Raw genomic sequence first — 18140 nt, forward strand, 5'->3', positions numbered from 1 at the left:
TGATGTGGACTACAAATTACAACAGGAAATAGAAAAGGCTTGCCAGAAGGGCAATGTTATAATAATTGTGGGGGATTTTAATGTGCGAGTGGATTGGGAAAATCAGGTTGGCACTGGATCTCAAGAGAGAGAATTTGTAGAATGTCAACAAGATGGCTTTTAAGAACAGCTTGTTGTTCAGCCCACTAGGGGATCGCTGTACTGGACTGGGTATTGTGTAATGAACCGGAGGTGATTAGAGAGATTGAGGTGAAGGAACCCTTAGGAGGCAGTAATCATAACATGATTGAGTTCACCGTAAAATTTGAGAAAGAGAAGCCGAAATCCGCTGTGCCGGTATTTCAGTGGAGTAAAGGAAATTACAGTGGCATGAGAGAGGAACTGGCCAAAGTTGACTGGAAAGGGACACTAGCGGGAAGGACGGCAGAGCAGCAATGGCTGGAGTTTATGTGAGAAGTGAGGAAGGTGCAAGACAGATATATTCCAAAAAAGAAGAAATTTTCGAATGGAAAAAGGATGCAACCGTGGCTGTCATGAGAAGTCAAAGCCAAAGTTAAAGCAAAGGAGAGGGCATACAAGGAAGCAAAAATTAGTGGGAAGACAGAGGATTGGGAAGTTTTTAAAAGCTTAAAAAAGGAAACTAAGAAGGTCATTAAGAGGGAAAAGATGAACTATAAAAGAAAACTATAGCAAATAATATCAAAGAGGATATTAAAAGCTTTTTCAAGTATATAAAGAGTAAAAGACAGGTGAGAAGGGTGTCAGGGAAGAGAAGTGTGCGCAGTCACAATTGTGACAGAGAAAGTACTAGGAAGCTGAATAGTCTAAGGGTAGATAAATCTCCCGGACCAGATGGAATGCACCCTAGTGTTCTGAAGGAAGCAGCTGTGGAGATTGCGGGGGCATTAGCAATGATCTTTGAAAAGTCAATAGATTCTGCCATGGTTCCGGAGGACTGGAAGATTGCAAATGTTACTCCGCTATTTAAGAAGGGGCCAAGGAAGCAAAAAGGAAATTATAGACCTGTTAGCTTGACATCGTTGGTTGGGAAGTTATTGGAGTCGATTGTCAAGGATGAGGTTGCAGAGTACCTGGAGGCTTATGACAAGATAGGCAGAACTCAGCATGGTTTCCTTAAAGGAAAATCCCGCCTGACAAACCTATTGCAATTTTTTGAGGAAATTACAAGTAGGCTAGACAAGGGAGATGCAGTGGATGTTGTGTATTTGGATTTTCAGAAGGCCTTTGACAAGGTGCCGCATATGAGGCTGCTAAACAAGATAAGAGCCCATGGAATTATGGGAAAGTTACATACGTGGATAGTGCGTTGGCTGATTGGCAGGAAACAGAGAGTGAGAATAAAGGAATCCCATTCTGGTTGGCTGCCGGTTACCAGTGGTTTTCCACAGGGGTCCGTGTTGGGGCCGCTTCTTTTTACGTTGTACATCAACAATTTGGATCTTGGAATAGATGGCTTTGTGGCTAAGTTTGCTGATGATACAAAGATATACAAGGAGGGGCTGGTAGTGCTGAGGAAACAGAGAGTCTGCAGAGAGACTTGGATAGATTGGGAGAATGGGCAAAGAAATACAATGTTGGAAAGTGTATGGTTATGCACTTTGGTAGAAGAAATAAACGGGCAGACTATTATTTAAATGGGGAAAGAATTCATAGTTCTGAGATGCAATGGGACTTGGGAGTCCTCGTGCAGGATACCCTTAAGGTTAACCTCCAGGTTGAGTCGGTGGTGAAGAAGGCGAATGCAATGTTGGCATTCATTTCTAGAGGAATAGAGTATAGGAGCAGGGATGTGATGTTGAGGCTCTATAAGGCATCGGTAAAACCTCACTTGGAGTACTGTGTGCCATTTTGGGCTCCTTATTTAAGAAAGGATGTGCTGACGTTGGAGAGGGTTCAGAGAAGATTCACTAGAATGATTCCTGGAATGAGAGGGTTAACATATGAGGACCGTTTGACCGCTCTTGGACTATACTCCCTGGAGTTTAGAAGAATGAGGGGGAACCTCATAGAAACATTTCGAATGTTGAAAGGCGTGGACAGAGTGGATGTGGCAAAGTTGTTTCCCATGGTGGGGGAGCCTAGAACGAGAGGGCATGACTTAAGGATTGAAGGGTGCCCATTCAGAACAGCGATGCGAAGAAATAGAGGGTGGTGAATCTGTGAAATTTGTTGCCATGGGCAGCAGTGGAGGTCAAGTCATTGGGTGTATTTAAGGCAGAGATTGATAGGTATCTGAGTAGCCAGGGCATCAAAGGTTATGCTGAGAAGACAGGGGAGTGGGACTAAATGGGAGAATGGATCAGCTCATGATAAAATGGCGGAGCAGACTCGATGGGCCGAATGGCCAACTTCTGCTGCTTTGTCTTATGGTCTTATGGCTGACTCTTAAGTTTTAAGAATAAATTGGACAGATACATGGATGGGAGAGGTCTGGAGGGTTATGGACTGGGCGCAGGTCAATGGGGCTAGCAGAATAAAGTTTCAGCACAGACTAGAAGGGCCGAATGGCCTGTTTTCTGTGCTGTAGTGTTCTATGGTTCTAAATTATCTTTTACTGGATTCAGAGGCTGTCGTTAAAATCTCCACCTGAAGAGAAATTTCAGATATGACACTCACTGCACACTGACTGGAAGAAGTTACTTGCAGCCCTGTGTGCTGCCTCTTGTCTGCTAAAGTATAATCTGCCTGAATCATTTCCCCCTTCCTTTTAGATTGCAAACTCTGATAAATTCATTATTTTATATTATAGTAGAGGTCAAAAACCACTGAGAGGATCACTGGGGTCTCCCTCCCTGTATTTGTGACATTAATCAGGAATACTGTATACAAAGTGCCCAAAGCATTGTTGAGGACCCCTACCAGTCATCCCACAATTGCTTTGACCCACTGCCACCAGGATGGATTTACAGAAGCATCTAAACTAAGACTGCCAGACTGCCTAACAATTTCTTTCCTCAGGCTGTGAGACTAATGTCACCACTGACATCTCATCAGTACGACAGCAAGCTATTTACTGTTTACCTGTGCTACACACCACACGCATTTTTAATTATTTTTATTAACTTATTTATGGCAATATTTGCTATGTGATATGTGTATTGTAGATGCACCCTGGTCTGGAGGAACGTTGCTTCACTTAGTTGCATATACGTACAGTCAAATGACAATGAACTTGAACTTGTATAGTGGAGGTCAACAGCTCCACAAGAAATTAAGACAGAATTCAATCTCACCAAGTTAATGAACAATATTAAGCAGAAAAGAAATCCAAGTTCTGTGCAGAAGTATGCATCATTACTTCTCAATAAAATCAACAGTTTAATGCTGTCACAGAGATGAAGCGATGCATTTTCAGCTCAGTTAAACTGACAACTGTTCTTGATGAATAGTGATGAACATAGCTATAGGCCACAAGACTTTTTAGCTTGCACTGCTTGTTGACAGCATATGGTGTAATCATTGCAATAACTTCAAGTAATGATCTTCAAAATAGCTAAGATTCCATGGAAGAAAACGTACCAAAAATGTGAGTTTGGTCAAGCTTAAAAATGCTGCAGTTTCAAATATAGTTCCATAACCTGGGGATCATTACTGATCATCATCCTCACGCAGTTTAGAGTATTCATCAAACAATTCCCAGGCATTAACCAATCATGCTTTCACAGAAAATTATAGCTCTATAAAAAGAAATTCTCTCTGAAAGTTAATTATATAAAAAGCTGTAGAATTGAAAGCAGAGCCACATAAAATTTTAAATTATATTCATGATCAATGGCATTTCCATAAAGAGTAAGAGGGAAGCATTTTTAATTTTATACATGGTATAATAAGTTTTCCTTTTTGTGCACTATGTTCAAGGGTACCCTTGGCTAAAGTGAAGAGTCAAGATGTGGTTCCTCAATTAACATAATCATCATGTTCGAAGCAAACCTTTTTACTCAACACAATTGTATGAAATTATAATTTTCATATTATCGCCTGATGTGATCTGATTGGGGTGTATGGGGCGTCCAGGGAAGGGTAGCACCTCTGATGAAGGGTCCTGTTGTGTCCATTCTGGGGCAGCTTACTCACATTTCGTCCCCACTAGGCACTCCGCTGTCATATGTGGCTCCAAATAGCTGTTTGCATGTGACAGCAGCCACACCCCAGTACACTGCTTTGACAGATGGGCTAAACCACATGAGGAAAGCAGGCTGACTAGGTGAATGAGATCAACAGTGAGAACCAATGGCCAGGAAAGTGGTCCTGCAATGCTTCATGGAGATCAAAGGGCATGCCAAGCACAGAAGTCATGGTCATCCACTACAACCAACGAAGACCCCAGATGTAATGACTAGTTGTACCACAGGACCCAGTCTTCCAAGGTCAACAGTAGAATTGCCCAGTGCAAGAGCTTTTCCACTTAAAATCGTTCCACAGAGGTTTCTGCCATCAGATACAAGTTAACCAATCGCTTGATGTGACAAAAAAAAGCTATGTATGGGTATTAAAACATCAAATTTATAGGTAAAACATACTTTAGCATATTCCACAAAATTGTGAAGAATGAACTCAATGGCATTTTTCCCATTCCATGTCCACAGGTTTTTGCAGAACCTTTTATTGTTTTTATGCAACACACACAAAATGCTGGAGGAACACAGCAGGCTAGGCAGCATATTTCAAAAAGAGTACAGCCAACGTTTTGGGACAAGACCCTTCAGTATTTTTTTTCTCCAGTCCTGCTGAAGGGTCTCGACCCAAAATGTTGACTGTATCCTTTTCCATTGATGCTGCCTGGCCTACAGGGTTCCTCCAACATTTTGTGTATGTTGCTTGGATTTCCAGCATCTGCAGATTTTCTTGTATGTGATTGTTTTATTTATTGCTGCTTCTTATTCTTTTCCTTCTTTGACACTCCTCTGGGAGAGAAAAATAACTTGTTTCTACTCCAGTTCTATGGTTTCTGAAGTAGCTGATGAAACTAAAGTGGAGTCCACAGATTCTGGCTACAGTTTGGTCAACGGTTACCACCGATACGAACCTATATGGACAATATAACAATACTGACGACAACTGTCCCCTGCACCAAGAGATTTCTGGAAAAGCTTCATCAAAACATCACATGGGCAAGGATGAAGGTCAAGCCCAGCAAGTGCAAAAGCATCTCCATTGTCAAAGGTCAAGTCACAGATAAAAGATTTCATATTGACGGAACACCTGTCCCAACTGTTTCAGAAATGCCAGTGAAGAGCTTGGGCCGATGGTGTGACACTAAGCTCAAGGACACTGAGCAGTTTAAACAACTAAAAAAGGATACCATCATGTGCATAGCTCGCATCAACAAGACCTGGCTGCCAGGAAAACTCAAGCTGTGGTGCTTCCAGTTCGGCATACTCCCAAGACTCATGTGGCCTTTAACAGTGTATGAAATCCCCATCAGCAAGGTAGAAAAGCTCGAAAGAATGATCAGCACACATGTAAAACAGTGGCTTGGACTTCCGCGATGCTTAAGTCCTGTTGGCCTGTACGGAAACGGCAAATTGTAATTACCAATTGCAAGTCTTGTGGAAGAATTCAAATGCACCAAAGCAAGATTGGTCATGACCCTCACTGAATCTGAAGATACTGTTATTTGAACAGAGCCCCCCGCCCCCCAGCGTGACAACGGGGAGGAAGTGGACCTCATCTGAAGCTGTTCAGAGTGCTAAGTCCACTCCGCCTCAGGGATGTAGTTGGCCAAGTCCAATATGGGAGAGCCGGGCTCAGGCTCATCCCAAAAGCTCTTCAGTGGCACAAAGCAACATCAGTGCAGAAGAGACGGCTCGTGGTGGAGGAGTTGAGAAAACAGAAGGAGGCACAGCAAAACGCCAGGGCCATCTCAATGGCCAAGCAAGGCCAATAGACTAACTGGGAGAGCCTGGAAAAGAGGAAGCTTAGCTGGCATGACATCTGGGAGATAGAGAGATCGCAGCTAAGTTTTGTCATCAGAGCCACCTATGACCTCCTACCCACACCCCAGAACCTGAACCAGTCATGGGGAGAAGACCCTGCTAGCTTTCTTTGTCAAGCACCTGGATCACTAAGGCACATTTTAACAGGATGCACCACGAGCCTCACCCAGGGGTGGTACATTTGGCGGCATAACCAAGTTCTCAGACAGCTGGCATCAATCTTGGAACAGAGGCGAATCACCACAAATGCTCTCCCGCAAACATCGACAGGAATGTCCACAATCACACGATTTGTACCAGCAGGCCAACCTCCATAGCACCATATAACATCAAAAGATGTAAGCATTCTGCAGGTTGCTCGGGATTGGAAAATAGATGTGGACTTGGAATAAAAGCTTGTGTTTCCCCCAGACATTGCGGCTACAACACTCCGGCCAGACATGGTCCTGTGGTCCACACAGCCAAGCTGGCATATGTTGTGGAGTTGACAGTACCATGGGAAGATGGTGTCAAAGAAGCTTATGAGAGGAAAAAGACAAAGTGCTCTGAACTGGCAACTGAAGCTGCCCAGAATGGCTGAAAGACCAAAATTTTCCCTGTAGAAGTGGGATGCATGGGATTCGTTGCTACATCTACGACCAGTCTATTGAAGAAGATGGGGGTGAGGGGTCATTCCCTCCAACAAGCAATCAAGTCCTTGTCAAACGCAGCAGAAGAAAGCAGCAATTGCATTTGGATTAAAAGGAAAGACAACAACTGGGCTGCAAGATGAAGACAGGAGGGTATAGAACTGAGGGGGGTGTATCTGGGACGCCAGGTAGGACCGTTGAGCCCTCTGGAGACGTCATGGGCTTATCAACGAAACATCAAAGAAGGAGGGTGCTCACCTGAAGACCCTGATGACGTACCTACCTTCCCTCCTTGTCACCACTCCAAGCCCACTGCCAACATCGAGAGTGCTGACTTACCATAGGGATTGAAACATCAAGTCCTAGTAGCTCTACTGACAGCAGTGGAGTAGGAGGTGCTTAATGAGATTGCTGGATATTATCACGAATGTAATCCGGCAGAAAAGACATACGTAGTATATTCATTTCACTATATATTATTCCACAAAGTTTTTGCAAATAGTGGCACAGCAGTGTTAATGAAAAAAGCTGAAAAATCTCAATGCCACTCATGCTAATACCCCATTTTGGGCACCAATAGGACAGGAATTCACATCAGTCAGTGGGAACTTAACAGTTTTTTCAGCACAGGTTTGTAAATATAGTTAAACCATTTATTTTGTTTATCTGGTGAATCTTTTGTTGTGACATAGCTTGGAGTATGCCTGTTTCGAGAATCTGGTATCAGGCATACAAACAAAGTGACCTGTCCATTAGAGGTGGCTGAGTATAATTAGGACTCAGTGCTGGGCATGTTAGCCTGGGTGAAGACACTGATTTACCCTGCCAGTAGACCTGGAGGGCTTTGCAGAGACATAATTAGAAATAAACTCCAGGTCCTGAAGTTGCTGATGTTAGTACATCAGTGTCTCAGAAGCGTGGGAAGAAAGTGTATGCAAGGATTAGGAAGCTAAAATCAAACAGGGCCCTTGAGGATTATAAAGAAATTAGAAAAGAACTCGGGAAAAGAATTAGTAGACAAGTCATTGGCAAGTAGGGTAAGTAGGATTAAAGAAAATTCCAAGACATTCTATACCAATATTAAAAGCAAGGTTAAAACTGCTTAGAGGCTGAGGATGTGGACAAGGTCTTAAATGAGTATATTGCATCAGTATTTACTAAGGCAAAGGAAATGGAGTGTAGTGAGATCACTGTGCAGTATGCTAATATGCAAGGGTTTTTTGAGATAAAGAAAGAGGTAGCGTTCCCTCAAAAAACATTAAGATGAATAATTCTCCAAAGCCTGTTAGTACAACTTCAAATGGTGATGATGAGGCTAACAGGAGTGAAATAGATCAACTGGCTTAGTGGTGTTGCAACAACAACCTCACAATGTCAGCAAGACCATGGTATTGATTGTGGACTTCAGAAAAGGGGAATTTGGGAGAACATACACCAGTCCTCATTAAGAGTCGGTGGAAAGAGTGAGCAGCTTCAAGTTATTGGTCATCAACATCTCAGAGGATCTATCCTGGCCAAACTATGTGGACCTCTATCAGTCAGGTCGACCGTGGATGTTGTATCTTAGATATCGAAATCGATATGCAAGGCAGGGCAGTACAATATGCATAGCAAGCTGTTTTCCATGCAGCAGGCGGCCCCTCTCCACACAGCTGATGAATCCAAAGAAATGGCAGAAACCAATACAGTTTGGCACCAGTAGCACTACAGGAGTTGCCAGTCAGCATTGAACGCAGCACAGGGATTGCCTTAGGGACTCCAACTCTGCATTTTTTCCCCTCAGGATTTACTCCCAAAGCCCTCCCCGTGAGTGGGTATAGCTGCAAGACAGCTGAGGTTTGATATCAGAGCTTTCCTTCTCCTAGGTGAGCTGCTAGGCCATGGCTGATGAGCCTTATCTGCCCTGAGTGACTGGTCTGAAGGCACCAGTAGCCTGCTTTTGCCTCTTCTCCCTTAATAGAAATGGTTTCGCCAGCCTTAATAGCTAAACCACACATGAAGTTTAGAAGCTGAACTTGGTTTTCAGATGCTATTTAAGATGCATGTCATTGGGTACATCTAATAGGTACTGGGAGTTTATCCCCTCTACTTTTCCTCCCCCCCCCCAGGCTCTGACAACCTTAAGGAACCTGGGCTCACCACATTGAATCAATCACGAAGAAGGCACAACAGCGACTATACTTCATTAGATGTTTGAGGAGATCTGGTATATCACCAAATTTTCAAAAGATGTACCATGGAGAGCATTCTGATTGGTTGCATCATCACCTGGTCTACAGCCTCCAATGCACAGGATCAAAAGAGGGTGCAGAGTGTTTCAGACTGAGCCAGCTCCATCACTCACCTCAGGATCATCTGGACAGTAAAGACAACTATGTTAGACTATTGTTTATTAACTACAACTGTCTTCAATATTGTAATTCCCAGCAAACTCATTATCAAACTACAAGACCTGGGAGCCAACACCTTCCTTTATAACTAGATCCTTGACTTTCTGACTAATAGCAACACTTCCACCATTATTTTTCAACATTGGCACCCCACACAGCTATGTCCTCAGTCCCCTACTCATGACTGCATAACCTCATTTTACTCTAATTTCCTTCTCTTGTAGATGATATCACCATAGTGCTCTGTATCTCAAATACAGGAAGGAGATAGAACATAGATCATGACATCAACCTTTCCTTAAATGTTAGAAAAACAAAAGTGATAATCATTGACTTCAGAAAGAGAGATGTTGCAAATGCTGCTGTCTTTGACAACGGTGCTGAGGTTGAGAAGGTTAAAAGCTTCAAGTTCCTAGGAATGACCATCACGAATCTTGGTCCAACCACATAAATGTCAAGGCCTATAAAGCTCACCAATACCACCACCTCTCAAGAGACTAAAGAAATTAGGTATGTACCTGTCAACCCTTACCAACCTTTAATTAATGCACCATAGAAAACATTCTATCTGGATGCATCACAGCTTGATATGGCAACTGCACTGCCCATGACCACAAGAAGCTAGAGTTGTGGACACAACTCACAGGACATCTTCAACACCAACCCCACCCCCAATTTTATAAAAAAAATGGTTTCCCAGTACAATAAGATGGACTCTTGACCTCATATTCTACCTCATTATGATCTTGTACCTTAGACTACCTGCACTGCACTCTCTCTTAATTGTAGCACTCTTTTCTGTATTCTGTTATATTGTTTATAACAGTATATATTGTTTTACCTGGTTCCACAATACAGATTTAATCTGTATGCAACACAAAATTTTCACTGTACAGGTTACAATAATAAACCAATCCCAATGAAACACTACTTTGTCATTCCTTTAGCTGTGCATTACTTATTTACTTCAGTAATGTATTAATGTTTGTCTTTGCAATATGTTGCTGCCACAAAACACATTTCATATCATGTGTTGTTGGTAATAAATCGATACTCATTTTGATTCTAAAGCTGCTCCTGAAGAACTATTTTACTGTGGTTTGAATGCCAACCTATTTATCATTACAGTACTGATGTGGTGGATCTCATAATACAAAAGCAAAACACTGCACATGTTGATAATCCAAAATAAAAATAGAAACCACTGACAATACTCATCAGCTCAGGCAGCATACATGGAGACGAAAATTAGTTAATCTTTCATGTCAAAGATTTAGGACTACAGTTTGTCTCCAAGACAGAAACAATTCAATACTATTGAAGTAAAACCTGATTCCATTTTTAATTCTGAAACAGTACTGTGAATTAGAAACATGTCAAAACTTCATGTAAACAGTATTTGTTTGAACGTTCCTTAAACACCAAATTCTAGATCTCCTGGAGCCAATGAACAATACTATTAATAATAATTGAAGTTGCAGCTGATAATAGATTGGGCTGATGGCCAAAAGAACCCCATTTTATCACATCTTAGTATCAAACACTAACCTATGCTTTAAAAAGGCAGTAATCTAATAACTCCAAAGAAGAGAAAATCCACAGATGTTGGAAATCCAAACAACACACACAAAATGCTGGAGGAACTCAGCAGGCCAGGCAACATCTACGGAAAAGAATACAGTGGACGTTTCAGGCCGAGACCCTTCAGCAGGACTTTAATAAATTGTTTTATCAGGGCACACTTGCTTCTCAGTGTCCGACCATATGTATTTCCCTTCTGTGCATTAATGGATGAAATCTTGATGCAACTACCATGTGCCCATGCAGAAATCAATACATCAAAACTGATTTATACTACCATGATTTAGCTGTTGGTAACCTCGTATAAAAGAATGATCAAGGATAATAAAAGGCCCTTAAAACATAAACTGAGGGATTTCTGTGGACTTAAATGCCCGAGTTCAGAGCTTTCAGGTTCGTCATACTTATCTGACAGGACAAGTCAGGGCCAACATCCCATTTAGCACATTTCAATGGCAATTAAATTCTTTCACAATATGCACTTGCATTAAGGGATTAAATGTAATCTAATAGAGACAAATCTAGCATTGTGTTCAGTGAAAGCAAGACCAAGAAAGAATCCAATGCAACTTGGTTGCAGATTGAAGTTCCATTCCAAAATTTCAATATAGCTTAAGGTGGAAGAATTACTGCATTGTCAGAGGTGCCATCAGGACAATAAATTAATCCAAGTTTGTATCTGATCTTTTGGTTCAGATGGACATTAGTGTTCCCATGGCTGAAATGATTGTCAGAAAATTCTGCGCATGCTCCAAAGCAAAGCATTACTAAAACAATGATCTACATTTTTTTGCATTACTGTTTGCTAGATAACTGACTACAACAAAAATAATTTACTATAAGCTAAATGTCTTGGTATGTTTGCTTCATAAATGCAAGTCATTTATTTTTAAAGAAATGTTGACGGAAAATAAAATTTCAGCATCTTAAAATAATTCAGTACAACTCTCAATACAGTGAAATGAAGCATCATTCCCTTGAGGCTGGAGAATACTTGTACATCTGCAGAATACTTTTTTCTGTTGATATTATTCTATTAATATTATTTTGTGTGCTGTATGTGATACACGTACTGTGCTTTGCACCTCGGTCCCGAAGGAATGTTGCTTTCTTAGCTGTATACACGTGTACAGTTGGATGACAATAAACTTGAACGAGAGCAGAGGCAGATAAAGCAATATTGAACCATGTGGGGAAAATTCTACAAACAAGAGTGACTTAGCAAGGAAAGAAACTGGAGGTCCATGTGGCAAATCACATCTTTTTATTTTGCCAAAGTCATATGGACAAAGCTTTTACCATACTCAGAAATAAAACAAATACTTCAAGGTCTTAGATTACAGCTATTATGACAATACACCCAACACTTACATAAGCTTCAATATGAATAGAAGTTACAGTTAACTTTTAAAGATTTCTATAAATAACAAATTATGTACATATCTAATTGAAATTCATACCATGAAAACTGTTCTTAAGCTTTTCATCTTAATCATGTGTAGTAAAATCAAAATTACTTTCAACATTCTATCACAACCACTTAATTTTTTGCAATAAATTGAAGCTCAAATTAAATGACATAAACTATTGAAGAACTACATAAGAACACAAGAAACATAAGAAACAGAAAATACTGAAGACATTCATCCAGACAGCCACAATGGAGAACAACATAATTAGCAGTATAATCTTGGGTATAATGATGAATCTTCACAGTTTATGCTTAAACAATTAATTTTTTATGTCAACACTGAAAATATCTTCAAGAGCAGAAATAGATGAATAGGACAAATAGGAGAGCTCTGTAGCGGGTTGAGGTGGAGACTATGAATGCATGCAAGAGAAATATCTATATGAAACTAAAGATGAGATTGCAAGAGGTGTAATTAATTACAACAGAATTGCAGAGATCAGAACCAGAGGTTAGGGGACATGAAGGCTGGAGCTTGTGACAAACATGCAGCAAAAATCTCTCAAAGTTTCAGAATAGCCTAATATGCAGTGAGTTTATATAGACTGCACTGACTTATAAAATAGACAAGAGTCTATATACAAGTCCTATACTGTGAAACAGAATTATTTGCACAGCACATCTAACTAATGGCAATAAGTTACTTACATTCTTTTAACATAACTGTATGAAAACAGGAATAGGCTATAGCATGCCTCAAGTCTGCTTTGCTAAACAATATGATCATGGCTGATATACCCAGGCTTCAACCCCTTCTCTAGGCTATCTCGCCATAGCTCTCAGTTCTCCAATATTTCAAGAATCTATCTCATCTTGAAATACTTTCAATGATCTAGACTCCAAAACCTTTGAAACAGAGATGTCAGAGATTCATTACACTCTGTGAAAATAAATTCTTAAAATGATCACTTCTCATACCTTGTAACAAATCCTGTATGGATAAATTCATTGTGGATTTCATTATCAAAATTGCACATAGATGTGGGATTTCTTAAGGTTTACTTCCTGGCTAAGCTGATGTACAGATGAAATTGTTGCTTCCATTTTAGCATTAAAGCTGAAGTGGACTCCAATTTCATTTCACTAGGTCTGACTCAACTTTTCATTGTATATGGTATATCATGCCTCCTTTCAGCAGAAAGTATATTTTACAAGCTTTATAATTTATCATCTTTATAATTTATTGTGTTGGCGCGTGGCCAAGTGGTTAAGGCGTTCGCCTAGTGATTTGAAGGTTGCTAGTTCGAGCCTTGGCTGAGGCAGCGTGTGTGTCCTTGAGCAGGGTACTTAACCACACATTGCTCTGCAACGACACCGGTGCCAAGCTGTATGGGTCCTAATGCCCTTCCCTTGGACAACATCAGTGACGTGGAGAGGGGAGACTTGCTGCATGGGCAACTGCTGGTCTTCCATACAACCTTGCCCAGGCTTGCACCCTGGAAACCTTCCAAGGTGTAATTCCATGGTCTCATGAGACTAACGGATGCCTATATAAATTTATCATCTCTAATTTTCAACCAATTGATTTGCAAAACTACTCCTGTAAGTCCAGTGCTATATCAAAATAACAGTTACCAAAAGTATCACCATCATTTTTGCTGGGTTGTGTACCACATTCAATTCAAAGGTAATCATGAATGTTTCAAAGATATACTTCACTGAAACTGCAATGCTGACAAGTATTAAATGTTTCAAAATAATACAAATCTAGGTCAGAATTCTGGCCATCTTGCCAAGTTTCTGGTTAAGATAGCGTCTGCATACAATGCTCCTTCGGTCAACATCTTCTGGATACATAATGAAAACATACATTTCACTTCTCTGATGTATTTTACATTTGTTTTTCATCTTGAATGTGATTCTGGAACTGTTGGAGCCTACGATTTGCAGTTTGGAGATCGTTTGGATGTTTCAGCAATCTGCAGTCTCTCAGGTGATTCCAAGAGGCAGGGAAGCATATGGGAACCTCGTGGCGAGAAGCTGCAAGCTGATGTTTGATTCCACTTTGCAGATTAAAACTTCCATTGTTTGCTGATTAAAGTGACGAGAGATTGAAACACTGGCTGCCTGCCTTTTTATCATTGGGGGATTGTTCTGCTGCTGGAAAGGGGAGACTGCCTTTTTATCACTGGTGAGATCACTGCTAGAGAGAGGGAGAATGTTGCACAGGTTGTCTGCATTTTGGATGTGGACTTGGACTGTGGACTTATTTTCAGTCTTATGGTTGTAACTCTCAGGCTCGGCCAGCATGTGTTCATCTAGGGGAAAACAACTTCCAGCCCTGCCAAACTGAGAAATCTCATTTGTGTGGATGCTGCATGATGTGTTGCCCGGTTACAAACCTGCACCGCAAAATATCAGACAGTACACCATATGCAATTAAATGATTGAAACTTATAAATCTTGATAAAAAGTAAAAGGGCCCATTTTAAGGAAAAAGTCTATTGCACATCGTTGGAACTCACCGTTCGTTCATTTGTTCCTGTTGACCTCGAGGCGTAGCCGGCCCTAGGACCCTCGATCCTCAGTTCACTCCGTCCAGTAATCTTCCAACTCTCTCCATTCACATCCTCTCTCTCCATCGCACCCCAACGAAAAAAAGGACCGCAAGAAACTCGACTCCCAGGCGCACAAGAAAATAAAACACTTCCTCATTGGCTAACCCCTGCATTCCAAAGCCCCGCTGTCTCTAGACATAACCCAAACATTGCTGCTATAGAGAAACCATTTCCTTAGCAGTAGAACATTACAGAGAAGACATTACACTAGCCTTGGCAGTGAAGCCTTACAGCGTATTACATGTTTTTTTTGTATTGCGTTTTTTGCCTGATCTTTCATGCGTTTTTGTGTGCAGGGGAGGGGGATGGGGGGTAGTTGATGTGCCTGCACCATTTTTGTTTTTTTTTGTGTGGGGAGGAGGGATTTGGGGGCTGACGATCATGTTGCTATTCTTTCTTGGTTTCATGGCTATCTGGAGAAAAAGAATTTCAGAGTTGTATACTTTGATCATAAATGAACCTTCTGAGTTTCAGAGATGACCAGAAAGCCATCTCAGGTGCATAGTGGCAATTCGAACCAAACTTGAGTCAATGGGGGATGCACAGCAGCTGTGGCAGGACTTGAATGCTATTACCTCTTACAAAGTGAAAGCAAGCAACATAGGTGACAACAAAACTTCATTCTGAGATAAGCTCAATGTCTCTATGCTCACTTTGACCATCAAAACATGGAGGAACCTTCAGAAACTCCCACAGCCCCTGATGACCCTATGATTTCAATATCTGGGGGCTGACATGAGAGCATTCTTCAGGAGGATGAATTCACAGAAAGCATCTGGCCTAGCTGTGGTACATAGCCAAGTACGTAAGACCTGTGCTGATCAACTGGCTGAAGTGTTCACCAATATCTTTAACATATTGCCTGGCAGTCTGAGGTACCCACTTGCTTCAGGCAGGCTTCAGTTATATGGGTGCCCAAAAAGAATGTGGTAACCTGCCTCAGTGACTATCATCCAGTACTTACATCCACTCAGTGAGTTACATCCACTGTGATGAAGTGCTTTGAGAAGTTGGTGATGAAACACATCAATTCCTGTCTGAGAAGCAATTTGGATCCGCTCCAGTTTGTCTACTGGCACAACCAGGGCCGGACTTTAGGCAGGACGAGGCTGGGCTGAAGCCCAGAGGCCAGAGTTGCAGAGGGCCCCAAAATAGGTAGATATCATCATGGTGGACAAAAATAAATACAAGAATGGAGCACAGGAAAGAAAAAAGAAACAAGAAAAAGAGGACCGTGAGGAAGAAGCATTAAAAAAGACATTGAAATTGACAGAGTTTTTTAAACCTGTTCTCGATGATGCAGCAGTACCACTCTTTTTTTTTAATATAATTTTTATTGAGTTTTCAAATGAATACATGAAAAGATAATATCTACCCTCCCCCCTCCCCTTAACCCTCCCCCCCCCATATAAAGTCCTACCTAAAAAAGAAAAGAAGAAAAAAAAGAACCGCCTGGGTATTGGAAGGTTACCACATGCTCCATGGAATTCAAAATAAATTTGGTATACTTATTCATTACTTTCCCCAAGGGACCAAGATCTTTATCGGAGCACTTAAATATGCCATCCTATCTTTTGTAAATAAGGGCGCCAAATATTCAAAAATGTTACATACTTATCTCTTAAATTATAAGTAATTTTTTCGAGTGGAATAGAACTAGCCATTTCATTATTCCAACGATTCATACTTAAATACGAATCAGATTTCCAAGTAACTGCTATAGTCTTCTTAGCTACTGCCAATGCAATTTTTATAAATTCTTTCTGATATTTATTCAATTTAAGTTTCGGCTTTATCCCTTCAATATCACCTAATAGAAATAATACAGGGTTATGTGGAAGTTGAGTTCCAGTAATTTGTTCCAATAAGACTCTTAATTACACATTTGATTGATCTATGGAATAAGATAAATGTTGATAATGAAATACAGAAATCTTTATTAGCAAGGAGACCTTTGTTCCAAAACAGACTTATTCCTTTTACAATGGACAATCAACTTTTATATAATTGGTACCAAAAAGGGATTAAATTTATAGGAGATTGTTATGAACGAGGTATATTGATGTCATTTGAACAACTAAAGGATAAATATAAAATATCAAATAATACTTTCTTTTATTACCTTCAATTAAGGGCTTACTCAAAAGGTAAGCTGGGTCAAACAATGTTTTTGCCAAAACCTAATGAAATTGAAACTTTAATACAAAATGGGAAAATTAAAAAATTTATTTCTTGTATGTATAATTTGATTCAAAAACAGACAATTAAACAAGGAATCCATTAAGTCAAAACAAAAATGGGAAACAGATCTGAATATTAATATTGATGAAACAAATTGGTCAAGACTCTGTCTTGACAGTATGACAAATACAATAAATGTTCAACTTAGATTAGTACAATATAATTTTTTACACCAATTATATATTACACCACAAAAAATAAATAGATTAAATTCAAATCTATCCGATAAATGCTTTCGGTGTAATCAAGAAATTGGTACTTTCTTACATTCTACTTGGTCTTGTTTTAAAGTACCATCACTCTTGTCACAATCTGAGACCGGTGGACAAATGGAGACTTGTTCAACAGCTAGCGCTAGCACCAGTGTTAGCACAGGACCACCATCCTTGCCACAGTCAGCAGCTAACGTTGAAGAGGCAGAGAGCATGACTTTGGGATTCCTGACCACAGAGGCCTCCGAACAACCAAGTCGGGCCGCCATTAATGTTACCGCTACTGAGGATCCTTACAGCACTGATCCTGCTTGCCGGGGAAAGGAAACGTTAAATGATTCAGTCCGAGCATACTGGGCTAAGAAAGGGCCGGAGCCCTGCTAGAATAAGGATGTGGAATATCAAAGTTTCGGAACGAGTATATAAACAGAAGAGACGTTTTTTCTCCAAATTTCACTTCAAACGCAAGCTCGTAAATGCTGAGTATGTATCAAGGCAATGGCTCTTATATTCCCCTTCCACCAGCTGGTGCTTCGTTTTGCATGTCGCATCTTCAGTGATGGTAACTGTCAGTCCATCTTCGAAACTGGCTTTAGTGACTAGAAACGTGCTGCTGAGCGCATAGGAAATCATGAAAATAGCAAACACCACAGGAAAACGATACTGACCTACGTTACACTAGTGTCTGACAGTGGAAGAATAGATACAGAACTGCAAAAATAGTTCGAGTCAGAGTGTGTCTACTGGACCGACCTATTGAGAAGAGTGGTGGCGGTTGTTAATTTTTTGGTCAAGAGGGGACTCGCTATACGAAGCTCCAGTGACATATTAGGCAGGCCTGTCAATGGCAACTACATGGGCATTCTAGAGGTAATAAGTGAGCTTGACCCGTTTTTGAAGGTGCACATACAGAAATTTGGAAATGCAGGATCAGACACCCCTTCATATGTTTCACCTAAAACATGTGAGGAGTTTATTGAGCTCATGAGCAATCGAGTTCTGTCAGAGATCGTCAGTGAAGTCAAAATGGCCAAATACTTTTCTATTAGCATCAATTCAAGCACAGATGTTGCACATGTAGATCAGCTCACATTCATTTTA

General features: G+C 40.7%; 1 protein-coding gene across 5 annotated transcripts in view; it reads right to left on the reverse strand.

Moving 5' to 3' along the window:
- peak1 (pseudopodium-enriched atypical kinase 1) overlaps positions 1-18140 on the reverse strand; it is a 247207-nt gene that overhangs the window by 124858 nt on the left and 104209 nt on the right. The window contains exon 1 of one of the 5 annotated variants that reach the window (XM_063070440.1): positions 14494-15462. The exons of the other annotated variants lie outside the window; for them this stretch is intronic. The gene's annotated coding sequence lies outside the window, so the exon portion shown is untranslated. Of the gene's footprint in view, positions 1-14493; positions 15463-18140 lie in introns of those variants that run through there. 5 annotated transcript variants of the gene reach the window in all.

This window comes from Mobula hypostoma, chromosome 18 (genome assembly GCF_963921235.1).
Source record: "Mobula hypostoma chromosome 18, sMobHyp1.1, whole genome shotgun sequence".
Lineage (NCBI taxonomy): Eukaryota > Metazoa > Chordata > Chondrichthyes > Myliobatiformes > Myliobatidae > Mobula > Mobula hypostoma.